The sequence below is a fragment of the Xyrauchen texanus genome, chromosome 34 (assembly GCF_025860055.1).
Source record: "Xyrauchen texanus isolate HMW12.3.18 chromosome 34, RBS_HiC_50CHRs, whole genome shotgun sequence".
Classification (NCBI taxonomy): domain Eukaryota; kingdom Metazoa; phylum Chordata; class Actinopteri; order Cypriniformes; family Catostomidae; genus Xyrauchen; species Xyrauchen texanus.
This window is the reverse complement of record NC_068309.1, coordinates 37,089,797-37,103,177: the sequence shown is the minus strand read 5'-3', so window position 1 is coordinate 37,103,177 and position 13,381 is coordinate 37,089,797. Positions and strand designations below refer to the sequence as shown.

Sequence of the window (13,381 nt, the reverse complement as noted above, 5' to 3'; positions counted from 1 at the left end):
GAAAATTTAGAAAACTGTAGGCAACTACAGCAAGCATTGGTGGTTCAGTGGTAGAATTCTCGCCTGCCACGCTGGAGACCGGGTCCGATTCCGGCCAATGCATGTAAATGTTACATTATGCCAGGTACTTGGCTGTTATGGCTGCTTGTTCAAGGTGTTTCAATTGAGACGTTCAAAAAATTGGTAGTTCAACACCATCAAAATAGCTTCCCTTTAAACTTTGCCTTCATCTCTACTAGACATTCGGTTTGGCAAGTTGCTTTCAACAACTGTGAAAAGCGTGTTCATTGATGGTTCAGTGGTAAATGTCTTTCTTTTTACCAGGGTCAGATTCCTTGCCAATGCATGTGAATGTTACATTATGCCAGATTCTTGGCTGTTATGGCTGCTTCTTCAAGGTGTTTCAATTGAGACGTTCAAAAAATTGGTAGTTCAACACCATCACAATAGATTCTCTTTAAAATTTGCCTTCAACTCTACTTGACATTCGGTTTGGCAAGTTGCTTCCAACAACTGTGAAAAGCATGTTCATTGATGGTTCAGTGGTAAATGTCTTTCTTTTTACCAGGTCCGATTCTTGGGCAATGCAAGATACATGTGTTGGGTTGTACCAGGGAACTTCCTGTGAAAGCTGTCTGTCCTTATTGTGCTATACATTTTCTCTCATTATATTTGTGAGTTGAGGATGTTGTCAGAAAAAGTGTCTATGTTACTTGTAATAAGAAGTGTTTGCATTATGCACAAAGGATGTATGTTGTCAGGGAAATGTTATGATACATTCTTAGCTGCTTTTTAGCATTTGAGTGCAAGGTTGATTCCCTATCAATGTGGATGCCTGTATTCCTGAATGAGGTCTTGAGCCATAACCCTAACATGAACATTTAGAAAACTGTATGCAGCTATTGCAAGCATTGGTGGTTCAGTGGTAGAATTCTCGCCTCCCACGCGGGAGACCCGGGTCCGATTCCCGGCCAATGCATGTAAATGTTACATTATGCCAGAATGTTACATTATGCCAGGTACTTGGCTGTTATGGCTGCTTGTTCAAGGTGTTTCAATTGAGACGTTCAAAAACATTGGTAGTTCAACATCATCACAATAGCTTCCCTTTAAACTTTGCCTTCATCTCTACTAGACATTCGGTTTGCCAAGTTGCTTTCAACAACTGTGAAAAGCATGTTCATTGATGGTTCAGTGGTAAATGTCTTTCTTTTTACCAGGGTCTGATTCCTGGCCAATGCATGTAAGTGTTACATTATGGCAGATACTTGGCTGTTATGGCTGCTTGTTCAAGGTGTTTCAATTGAGAAGTTCTAAAATTTGGTAGTCCAATACCATCACAATAGATTCTCTTTCAAATTTGCCTTCATCTCTACTAGACATTCGGTTTGGCAAGTTGCTTTCAACAACTGTGAAAAGCATGTTCATTGATGGTTCAGTGGTAAATGTCTTTGTTTTTACCAGGTCCGATTCTTGGGCAATGCAAGTTACATGTGTTGGGTTGTACCAGGGAACTTCCTGTGAAAGCTGTCTGTCCTTATTGTGCTATACATTTTTCTCTCATTATATTTGTGAGTTGAGGATGTTGTCAGAAAAAGTGTCTATGTTACTTGTAATAAGAAGTGTTTGCATTATGCAGAAAGGATGTATGTTGTCAGGGGAAATGTTATGATACATTCTTAGCTGCTTTTTAGCATTTGAGTGCAAGGTTGATTCCCTATCAATGTGGATGCCTGTATTCCTGAATGAGGTCTTGAGCCATAACCCTAACATGAACATTTAGAAAACTGTATGCAGGTATCGCAAGCATTGGTGGTTCAGTGGAAGAATTCTCGCCTCCCACTCGGGAGACCCGGGTCCGATTCCCGGCCAATGCATGTAAATGTTACATTATGCCAGAATGTTACATTATGCCAGGTACTTGGCTGTTATGGCTGCTTGTTCAAGTTGTTTCAATTGAGACGTTCAAAAACATTGGTAGTTCAACACCATCACAATAGCTTCCCTTTAAACTTTGCCTTCATCTCTACTAGACATTCGGTTTGGCAAGTTGCTTTCAACAACTGTGAAAAGCATGTTCATTGATGGTTCAGTGGTAAATGTCTTTCTTTTTACCAGGGTCTGATTCCTGGCCAATGCATGTGAATATTACATTATGCCAGATTCTTGGCTGTTATGGCTGCTTCTTCAAGGTGTTTCAATTGAGACATTCAAAAAATTGGTAGTTCAACACCATCACAATAGATTCTCTTTAAAATTTGCCTTCAACTCTACTTGACATTCGGTTTGGCAAGTTGCTTCCAACAACTGTGAAAAGCATATTCATTGATGGTTCAGTGGTAAATGTCTTTCTTTTTACCAGGGTCTGATTCCTGGCCAATGCATGTAAGTGTTACATTATGGCAGATACTTGGCTGTTATGGCTGCTTGTTCAAGGTGTTTCAATTGAGAAGTTCTAAAAATTGGTAGTTCAACACCATCACAATAGATTCTCTTTAAAATGTGCCTTCATCTCTACTAGACATTCGGTTTGGCAAATTGCTTCCAACAACTGTGAAAAGCATGTTCATTGATGGTTCAGTGGTAAATGTCTTACTTTTTACCAGGTCCGATTCTTGGGCAATGCAAGTTACATGTGTTGGGTTGTACCAGGGAACTTCCGGTGAAAGCTGTCTGTCCTTATTCTGATATACATTTTTCTCTCATTATATTTGTGAGTTGAGGATGTTGTCAGAAAAAGTGTCTATGTTACTTGTAATAAGAAGTGTTTCCATTATGCACAAAGGATGTATGTTGTCAGGGGAAATGTTATGATACATTCTTAGCTGCTTTTTAGCATTTGAGTGCAAGGTTGATTCCCTATCAATGTGGATGCCTGTATTCCTGAATGAGGTCTTGAGCCATAACCCTAACATGAAAATTTAGAAAACTGTAGGCAACTACAGCAAGCATTGGTGGTTCAGTGGTAGAATTCTCGCCTGCCACGCTGGAGACCCGGGTCCGATTCCCGGCCAATGCATGTAAATGTTACATTATGCCAGGTACTTGGCTGTTATGGCTGCTTGTTCAAGGTGTTTCAATTGAGACGTTCAAAAAATTGGTAGTTCAACACCATCAAAATAGCTTCCCTTTAAACTTTGCCTTCATCTCTACTAGACATTCGGTTTGGCAAGTTGCTTTCAACAACTGTGAAAAGCGTGTTCATTGATGGTTCAGTGGTAAATGTCTTTCTTTTTACCAGGGTCAGATTCCTTGCCAATGCATGTGAATGTTACATTATGCCAGATTCTTGGCTGTTATGGCTGCTTCTTCAAGGTGTTTCAATTGAGACGTTCAAAAAATTGGTAGTTCAACACCATCACAATAGATTCTCTTTAAAATTTGCCTTCAACTCTACTTGACATTCGGTTTGGCAAGTTGCTTCCAACAACTGTGAAAAGCATGTTCATTGATGGTTCAGTGGTAAATGTCTTTCTTTTTACCAGGTCCGATTCTTGGGCAATGCAAGTTACATGTGTTGGGTTGTACCAGGAACTTCCTGTGAAAGCTGTCTGTCCTTATTGTGCTATACATTTTTCTCTCATTATATTTGTGAGTTGAGGATGTTGTCAGAAAAAGTGTCTATGTTACTTGTAATAAGAAGTGTTTGCATTATGCACAAAGGATGTATGTTGTCAGGGAAATGTTATGATACATTCTTAGCTGCTTTTTAGCATTTGAGTGCAAGGTTGATTCCCTATCAATGTGGATGCCTGTATTCCTGAATGAGGTCTTGAGCCATAACCCTAACATGAACATTTAGAAAACTGTATGCTGCTATTGCAAGCATTGGTGGTTCAGTGGTAGAATTCTCGCCTCCCACGCGGGAGACCCGGGTCCGATTCCCGGCCAATGCATGTAAATGTTACATTATGCCAGAATGTTACATTATGCCAGGTACTTGGCTGTTATGGCTGCTTGTTCAAGTTGTTTCAATTGAGACGTTCAAAAACATTGGTAGTTCAACACCATCACAATAGCTTCCCTTTAAACTTTGCCTTCATCTCTACTAGACATTCGGTTTGGCAAGTTGCTTTCAACAACTGTGAAAAGCATGTTCATTGATGGTTCAGTGGTAAATGTCTTTCTTTTTACCAGGGTCTGATTCCTGGCCAATGCATGTGAATATTACATTATGCCAGATTCTTGGCTGTTATGGCTGCTTCTTCAAGGTGTTTCAATTGAGACATTCAAAAAATTGGTAGTTCAACACCATCACAATAGATTCTCTTTAAAATTTGCCTTCAACTCTACTTGACATTCGGTTTGGCAAGTTGCTTCCAACAACTGTGAAAAGCATATTCATTGATGGTTCAGTGGTAAATGTCTTTCTTTTTACCAGGGTCTGATTCCTGGCCAATGCATGTAAGTGTTACATTATGGCAGATACTTGGCTGTTATGGCTGCTTGTTCAAGGTGTTTCAATTGAGAAGTTCTAAAAATTGGTAGTTCAACACCATCACAATAGATTCTCTTTAAAATGTGCCTTCAACTCTACTTGACATTCGGTTTGGCAAATTGCTTCCAACAACTGTGAAAAGCATGTTCATTGATGGTTCAGTGGTAAATGTCTTACTTTTTACCAGGTCCGATTCTTGGGCAATGCAAGTTACATGTGTTGGGTTGTACCAGGGAACTTCCTGTGAAAGCTGTCTGTCCTTATTCTGATATACATTTTTCTCTCATTATATTTGTGAGTTGAGGATGTTGTCAGAAAAAGTGTCTATGTTACTTGTAATAAGAAGTGTTTCCATTATGCACAAAGGATGTATGTTGTCAGGGGAAATGTTATGATACATTCTTAGCTGCTTTTTAGCATTTGAGTGCAAGGTTGATTCCCTATCAATGTGGATGCCTGTATTCCTGAATGAGGTCTTGAGCCATAACCCTAACATGAAAATTTAGAAAACTGTAGGCAACTACAGCAAGCATTGGTGGTTCAGTGGTAGAATTCTCGCCTGCCACGCGGGAGACCCGGGTCCGATTCCCGGCCAATGCATGTAAATGTTACATTATGCCAGGTACTTGGCTGTTATGGCTGCTTGTTCAAGGTGTTTCAATTGAGACGTTCAAAAAATTGGTAGTTCAACACCATCAAAATAGCTTCCCTTTAAACTTTGCCTTCAACTCTACTAGACATTCGGTTTGGCAAGTTGCTTTCAACAACTGTGAAAAGCGTGTTCATTGATGGTTCAGTGGTAAATGTCTTTCTTTTTACCAGGGTCAGATTCCTTGCCAATGCATGTGAATGTTACATTATGCCAGATTCTTGGCTGTTATGGCTGCTTCTTCAAGGTGTTTCAATTGAGACGTTCAAAAAATTGGTAGTTCAACACCATCACAATAGATTCTCTTTCAAATTTGCCTTCAACTCTACTTGACATTCGGTTTGGCAAGTTGCTTCCAACAACTGTGAAAAGCATGTTCATTGATGGTTCAGTGGTAAATGTCTTTCTTTTTACCAGGTCCGATTCTTGGGCAATGCAAGTTACATGTGTTGGGTTGTACCAGGAACTTCCTGTGAAAGCTGTCTGTCCTTATTGTGCTATACATTTTTCTCTCATTATATTTGTGAGTTGAGGATGTTGTCAGAAAAAGTGTCTATGTTACTTGTAATAAGAAGTGTTTGCATTATGCAGAAAGGATGTATGTTGTCAGGGAAATGTTATGATACATTCTTAGCTGCTTTTTAGCATTTGAGTGCAAGGTTGATTCCCTATCAATGTGGATGCCTGTATTCCTGAATGAGGTCTTGAGCCATAACCCTAACATGAACATTTAGAAAACTGTATGCAGCTATTGCAAGCATTGGTGGTTCAGTGGTAGAATTCTCGCCTCCCACGCGGGAGACCCGGGTCCGATTCCCGGCCAATGCATGTAAATGTTACATTATGCCAGAATGTTACATTATGCCAGGTACTTGGCTGTTATGGCTGCTTGTTCAAGGTGTTTCAATTGAGACGTTCAAAAACATTGGTAGTTCAACATCATCACAATAGCTTCCCTTTAAACTTTGCCTTCATCTCTACTAGACATTCGGTTTGCCAAGTTGCTTTCAACAACTGTGAAAAGCATGTTCATTGATGGTTCAGTGGTAAATGTCTTTCTTTTTACCAGGGTCTGATTCCTGGCCAATGCATGTGAATGTTACATTATGCCAGATTCTTGGCTGTTATGGCTGCTTCTTCAAGGTGTTTCAATTGAGACGTTCAAAAAATTGGTAGTTCAACACCATCACAATAGCTTCCCTTTAAACTTTGCCTTCATCTCTACTAGACATTCGGTTTGGCAAGTTGCTTTCAACAACTGTGAAAAGCATGTTCATTGATGGTTCAGTGGTAAATGTCTTTCTTTTTACCAGGGTCTGATTCCTGGCCAATGCATGTGAATGTTACATTATGCCAGATTCTTGGCTGTTATGGCTGCTTCTTCAAGGTGTTTCAATTGAGACGTTCTAAAATTTGGTAGTCCAATACCATCACAATAGATTCTCTTTCAAATTTGCCTTCATCTCTACTAGACATTCGGTTTGGCAAGTTGCTTTCAACAACTGTGAAAAGCATGTTCATTGATGGTTCAGTGGTAAATGTCTTTGTTTTTACCAGGTCCGATTCTTGGGCAATGCAAGTTACATGTGTTGGGTTGTACCAGGGAACTTCCTGTGAAAGCTGTCTGTCCTTATTGTGCTGTACATTTTTCTCTCATTATATTTGTGAGTTGAGGATGTTGTCAGAAAAAGTGTCTATGTTACTTGTAATAAGAAGTGTTTGCATTATGCAGAAAGGATGTATGTTGTCAGGGAAATGTTATGATACATTCTTAGCTGCTTTTTAGCATTTGAGTGCAAGGTTGATTCCCTATGAATGTGGATGCCTGTATTCCTGAATGAGGTCTTGAGCCATAACCCTAACATGAACATTTAGAAAACTGTATGCAGGTATCGCAAGCATTGGTGGTTCAGTGGAAGAATTCTCGCCTCCCACTCGGGAGACCCGGGTCCGATTCCCGGCCAATGCATATAAATGGTACTTTATGCCGGAATGTTACATTATGCCAGGTACTTGGCTGTTATGGCTGCTTGTTCAAGGTGTTTCAATTGAGACGTTCAAAAATTGGTAGTTCAACACCATCACAATAGCTTCCCTTCAAACTTTGCCTTCAGCTCTACTAGACATTCGGTTTGGCAAGTTGCTTTCAACAACTGTGAAAAGCATGTTCATTGATGGTTCAGTGGTAAATGTCTTTCTTTTTACCAGGTCCGATTCTTGGGCAATGCAAGTTACATTTGTTGGGTTGTACCAGGGAACTTCCTGTGAAAGCTGTCTGTCCTTATTCTGATATACATTTTTCTCTCATTATATTTGTGAGTTGAGGATGTTGTCAGAAAAAGTGTCTATGTTACTTGTAATAAGAAGTGTTTGCATTATGTACAAAGGATGTATGTTGTCAGGGGAAATGTTATGATACATTCTTAGCTGCTTTTTGGCATTTGAGTGCAAGGTTGATTCCCTATCAATGTGGATGCCTGTATTCCTGAATGAGGTCTTGAGCCATAACCCTAACATGAACATTTAGAAAACTGTAAGCAACTACAGCAAGCATTGGTGGTTCAGTGGTAGAATTCTCGCCTGCCACGCGGGAGACCCGGGTCCGATTCCCGGCCAATGCATGTAAATGTTACATTATGCCAGGTACTTGGCTGTTATGGCTGCTTGTTCAAGGTGTTTCAATTGAGACGTTCAAAAAATTGGTAGTTCAACACCATCAAAATAGCTTCCCTTTAAACTTTGCCTTCATCTCTACTAGACATTCGGTTTGGCAAGTTGCTTTCAACAACTGTGAAAAGCATGTTCATTGATGGTTCAGTGGTAAATGTCTTTCTTTTTACCAGGGTCTGATTCCTGGCCAATGCATGTGAATATTACATTATGCCAGATTCTTGGCTGTTATGGCTGCTTCTTCAAGGTGTTTCAATTGAGACATTCAAAAAATTGGTAGTTCAACACCATCACATTAGATTCTCTTTAAAATTTGCCTTCAATTCTACTTGACATTCGGTTTGGCAAGTTGCTTCCAACAACTGTGAAAAGCATATTCATTGATGGTTCAGTGGTAAATGTCTTTCTTTTTACCAGGGTCTGATTCCTGGCCAATGCATGTAAGTGTTACATTATGGCAGATACTTGGCTGTTATGGCTGCTTGTTCAAGGTGTTTCAATTGAGAAGTTCTAAAATTTGGTAGTCCAATACCATCACAATAGATTCTCTTTCAAATTTGCCTTCATCTCTACTAGACATTCGGTTTGGCAAGTTGCTTTCAACAACTGTGAAAAGCATGTTCATTGATGGTTCAGTGGTAAATGTCTTTGTTTTTACCAGGTCCGATTCTTGGGCAATGCAAGTTACATGTGTTGGGTTGTACCAGGGAACTTCCTGTGAAAGCTGTCTGTCCTTATTGTGCTATACATTTTTCTCTCATTATATTTGTGAGTTGAGGATGTTGTCAGAAAAAGTGTCTATGTTACTTGTAATAAGAAGTGTTTGCATTATGCAGAAAGGATGTATGTTGTCAGGGAAATGTTATGATACATTCTTAGCTGCTTTTTAGCATTTGAGTGCAAGGTTGATTCCCTATCAATGTGGATGCCTGTATTCCTGAATGAGGTCTTGAGCCATAACCCTAACATGAACATTTAGAAAACTGTATGCAGGTATCGCAAGCATTGGTGGTTCAGTGGAAGAATTCTCGCCTCCCACTCGGGAGACCGGGTCCGATTCCGGCCAATGCATGTAAATGTTACATTATGCCAGAATGTTACATTATGCCAGGTACTTGGCTGTTATGGCTGCTTGTTCAAGTTGTTTCAATTGAGACGTTCAAAAACATTGGTAGTTCAACACCATCACAATAGCTTCCCTTTAAACTTTGCCTTCATCTCTACTAGACATTCGGTTTGGCAAGTTGCTTTCAACAACTGTGAAAAGCATGTTCATTGATGGTTCAGTGGTAAATGTCTTTCTTTTTACCAGGGTCTGATTCCTGGCCAATGCATGTGAATATTACATTATGCCAGATTCTTGGCTGTTATGGCTGCTTCTTCAAGGTGTTTCAATTGAGACATTCAAAAATTGGTAGTTCAACACCATCACAATAGATTCTCTTTAAAATTTGCCTTCAACTCTACTTGACATTCGGTTTGGCAAGTTGCTTCCAACAACTGTGAAAAGCATATTCATTGATGGTTCAGTGGTAAATGTCTTTCTTTTTACCAGGGTCTGATTCCTGGCCAATGCATGTAAGTGTTACATTATGGCAGATACTTGGCTGTTATGGCTGCTTGTTCAAGGTGTTTCAATTGAGAAGTTCTAAAAATTGGTAGTTCAACACCATCACAATAGATTCTCTTTAAAATGTGCCTTCATCTCTACTAGACATTCGGTTTGGCAAATTGCTTCCAACAACTGTGAAAAGCATGTTCATTGATGGTTCAGTGGTAAATGTCTTACTTTTTACCAGGTCCGATTCTTGGGCAATGCAAGTTACATGTGTTGGGTTGTACCAGGGAACTTCCGGTGAAAGCTGTCTGTCCTTATTCTGATATACATTTTTCTCTCATTATATTTGTGAGTTGAGGATGTTGTCAGAAAAAGTGTCTATGTTACTTGTAATAAGAAGTGTTTCCATTATGCACAAAGGATGTATGTTGTCAGGGGAAATGTTATGATACATTCTTAGCTGCTTTTTAGCATTTGAGTGCAAGGTTGATTCCCTATCAATGTGGATGCCTGTATTCCTGAATGAGGTCTTGAGCCATAACCCTAACATGAAAATTTAGAAAACTGTAGGCAACTACAGCAAGCATTGGTGGTTCAGTGGTAGAATTCTCGCCTGCCACGCGGGAGACCGGGTCCGATTCCGGCCAATGCATGTAAATGTTACATTATGCCAGGTACTTGGCTGTTATGGCTGCTTGTTCAAGGTGTTTCAATTGAGACATTCAAAAATTGGTAGTTCAACACCATCAAAATAGCTTCCCTTTAAACTTTGCCTTCATCTCTACTAGACATTCGGTTTGGCAAGTTGCTTTCAACAACTGTGAAAAGCGTGTTCATTGATGGTTCAGTGGTAAATGTCTTTCTTTTTACCAGGGTCAGATTCCTTGCCAATGCATGTGAATGTTACATTATGCCAGATTCTTGGCTGTTATGGCTGCTTCTTCAAGGTGTTTCAATTGAGACGTTCAAAAATTGGTAGTTCAACACCATCACAATAGATTCTCTTTAAAATTTGCCTTCAACTCTACTTGACATTCGGTTTGGCAAGTTGCTTCCAACAACTGTGAAAAGCATGTTCATTGATGGTTCAGTGGTAAATGTCTTTCTTTTTACCAGGTCCGATTCTTGGGCAATGCAAGTTACATGTGTTGGGTTGTACCAGGGAACTTCCTGTGAAAGCTGTCTGTCCTTATTGTGCTATACATTTTTCTCTCATTATATTTGTGAGTTGAGGATGTTGTCAGAAAAAGTGTCTATGTTACTTGTAATAAGAAGTGTTTGCATTATGCACAAAGGATGTATGTTGTCAGGGAAATGTTATGATACATTCTTAGCTGCTTTTTAGCATTTGAGTGCAAGGTTGATTCCCTATCAATGTGGATGCCTGTATTCCTGAATGAGGTCTTGAGCCATAACCCTAACATGAACATTTAGAAAACTGGATGCTGCTATTGCAAGCATTGGTGGTTCAGTGGTAGAATTCTCGCCTCCCACGCTGGAGACCGGGTCCGATTCCGGCCAATGCATGTAAATGTTACATTATGCCAGAATGTTACATTATGCCAGGTACTTGGCTGTTATGGCTGCTTGTTCAAGTTGTTTCAATTGAGACGTTCAAAAACATTGGTAGTTCAACACCATCACAATAGCTTCCCTTTAAACTTTGCCTTCATCTCTACTAGACATTCGGTTTGGCAAGTTGCTTTCAACAACTGTGAAAAGCATGTTCATTGATGGTTCAGTGGTAAATGTCTTTCTTTTTACCAGGGTCTGATTCCTGGCCAATGCATGTGAATATTACATTATGCCAGATTCTTGGCTGTTATGGCTGCTTCTTCAAGGTGTTTCAATTGAGACATTCAAAAATTGGTAGTTCAACACCATCACAATAGATTCTCTTTAAAATTTGCCTTCAACTCTACTTGACATTCGGTTTGGCAAGTTGCTTCCAACAACTGTGAAAAGCATATTCATTGATGGTTCAGTGGTAAATGTCTTTCTTTTTACCAGGGTCTGATTCCTGGCCAATGCATGTAAGTGTTACATTATGGCAGATACTTGGCTGTTATGGCTGCTTGTTCAAGGTGTTTCAATTGAGAAGTTCTAAAAATTGGTAGTTCAACACCATCACAATAGATTCTCTTTAAAATGTGCCTTCAACTCTACTTGACATTCGGTTTGGCAAATTGCTTCCAACAACTGTGAAAAGCATGTTCATTGATGGTTCAGTGGTAAATGTCTTACTTTTACCAGGTCCGATTCTTGGGCAATGCAAGTTACATGTGTTGGGTTGTACCAGGGAACTTCCGGTGAAAGCTGTCTGTCCTTATTCTGATATACATTTTTCTCTCATTATATTTGTGAGTTGAGGATGTTGTCAGAAAAAGTGTCTATGTTACTTGTAATAAGAAGTGTTTCCATTATGCACAAAGGATGTATGTTGTCAGGGGAAATGTTATGATACATTCTTAGCTGCTTTTTAGCATTTGAGTGCAAGGTTGATTCCCTATCAATGTGGATGCCTGTATTCCTGAATGAGGTCTTGAGCCATAACCCTAACATGAAAATTTAGAAAACTGTAGGCAACTACAGCAAGCATTGGTGGTTCAGTGGTAGAATTCTCGCCTGCCACGCGGGAGACCCGGGTCCGATTCCCGGCCAATGCATGTAAATGTTACATTATGCCAGGTACTTGGCTGTTATGGCTGCTTGTTCAAGGTGTTTCAATTGAGACGTTCAAAAATTGGTAGTTCAACACCATCAAAATAGCTTCCCTTTAAACTTTGCCTTCATCTCTACTAGACATTCGGTTTGGCAAGTTGCTTTCAACAACTGTGAAAAGCGTGTTCATTGATGGTTCAGTGGTAAATGTCTTTCTTTTTACCAGGGTCAGATTCCTTGCCAATGCATGTGAATGTTACATTATGCCAGATTCTTGGCTGTTATGGCTGCTTCTTCAAGGTGTTTCAATTGAGACGTTCAAAAAATTGGTAGTTCAACACCATCACAATAGATTCTCTTTAAAATTTGCCTTCAACTCTACTTGACATTCGGTTTGGCAAGTTGCTTCCAACAACTGTGAAAAGCATGTTCATTGATGGTTCAGTGGTAAATGTCTTTCTTTTTACCAGGTCCGATTCTTGGGCAATGCAAGATACATGTGTTGGGTTGTACCAGGGAACTTCCTGTGAAAGCTGTCTGTCCTTATTGTGCTATACATTTTTCTCTCATTATATTTGTGAGTTGAGGATGTTGTCAGAAAAAGTGTCTATGTTACTTGTAATAAGAAGTGTTTGCATTATGCACAAAGGATGTATGTTGTCAGGGGAAATGTTATGATACATTCTTAGCTGCTTTTTAGCATTTGAGTGCAAGGTTGATTCCCTATGAATGTGGATGCCTGTATTCCTGAATGAGGTCTTGAGCCATAACCCTAACATGAACATTTAGAAAACTGTATGCAGGTATCGCAAGCATTGGTGGTTCAGTGGAAGAATTCTCGCCTCCCACTCGGGAGACCCGGGTCCGATTCCCGGCCAATGCATATAAATTGTACTTTATGCCGGAATGTTACATTATGCCAGGTACTTGGCTGTTATGGCTGCTTGTTCAAGGTGTTTCAATTGAGACGTTCAAAAAATTGGTAGTTCAACACCATCACAATAGCTTCCCTTCAAACTTTGCCTTCAGCTCTACTAGACATTCGGTTTGGCAAGTTGCTTTCAACAACTGTGAAAAGCATGTTCATTGATGGTTCAGTGGTAAATGTCTTTCTTTTTACCAGGTCCGATTCTTGGGCAATGCAAGTTACATTTGTTGGGTTGTACCAGGGAACTTCCTGTGAAAGCTGTCTGTCCTTATTCTGATATACATTTTTCTCTCATTATATTTGTGAGTTGAGGATGTTGTCAGAAAAAGTGTCTATGTTACTTGTAATAAGAAGTGTTTGCATTATGCACAAAGGATGTATGTTGTCAGGGAAATGTTATGATACATTCTTAGCTGCTTTTTGGCATTTGAGTGCAAGGTTGATTCCCTATCAATGTGGATGCCTGTATTCCTGAAT

At 39.7% G+C, this 13,381-nt stretch overlaps 10 non-coding genes across 10 annotated transcripts; all 10 read left to right on the top strand.

Moving 5' to 3' along the window:
• The first annotated feature begins 908 nt into the window (after positions 1-908).
• Positions 909-979, top strand: trnag-ccc (transfer RNA glycine (anticodon CCC)). Its single transcript has one exon. It is a non-coding gene; the product is annotated as a tRNA-Gly (tRNA).
• An 827-nt stretch (positions 980-1,806) lies between these two features.
• On the top strand, positions 1,807-1,877 carry trnag-ccc (transfer RNA glycine (anticodon CCC)). The gene has a single exon. It is a non-coding gene; the product is annotated as a tRNA-Gly (tRNA).
• Positions 1,878-2,948: 1,071 nt separating this feature from the next.
• On the top strand, positions 2,949-3,019 carry trnag-gcc (transfer RNA glycine (anticodon GCC)). The gene has a single exon. It is a non-coding gene; the product is annotated as a tRNA-Gly (tRNA).
• Positions 3,020-3,825: 806 nt separating this feature from the next.
• Positions 3,826-3,896, top strand: trnag-ccc (transfer RNA glycine (anticodon CCC)). Its single transcript has one exon. It is a non-coding gene; the product is annotated as a tRNA-Gly (tRNA).
• Positions 3,897-4,967: 1,071 nt separating this feature from the next.
• trnag-gcc (transfer RNA glycine (anticodon GCC)) lies at positions 4,968-5,038 on the top strand. The gene has a single exon. It is a non-coding gene; the product is annotated as a tRNA-Gly (tRNA).
• An 806-nt stretch (positions 5,039-5,844) lies between these two features.
• Positions 5,845-5,915, top strand: trnag-ccc (transfer RNA glycine (anticodon CCC)). Its single transcript has one exon. It is a non-coding gene; the product is annotated as a tRNA-Gly (tRNA).
• Positions 5,916-6,985: 1,070 nt separating this feature from the next.
• Positions 6,986-7,056, top strand: trnag-ccc (transfer RNA glycine (anticodon CCC)). The gene has a single exon. It is a non-coding gene; the product is annotated as a tRNA-Gly (tRNA).
• Positions 7,057-7,637: 581 nt separating this feature from the next.
• On the top strand, positions 7,638-7,708 carry trnag-gcc (transfer RNA glycine (anticodon GCC)). Its single transcript has one exon. It is a non-coding gene; the product is annotated as a tRNA-Gly (tRNA).
• A 4,202-nt stretch (positions 7,709-11,910) lies between these two features.
• trnag-gcc (transfer RNA glycine (anticodon GCC)) lies at positions 11,911-11,981 on the top strand. Its single transcript has one exon. It is a non-coding gene; the product is annotated as a tRNA-Gly (tRNA).
• An 807-nt stretch (positions 11,982-12,788) lies between these two features.
• trnag-ccc (transfer RNA glycine (anticodon CCC)) lies at positions 12,789-12,859 on the top strand. The gene has a single exon. It is a non-coding gene; the product is annotated as a tRNA-Gly (tRNA).
• Positions 12,860-13,381: the final 522 nt, after the last annotated feature.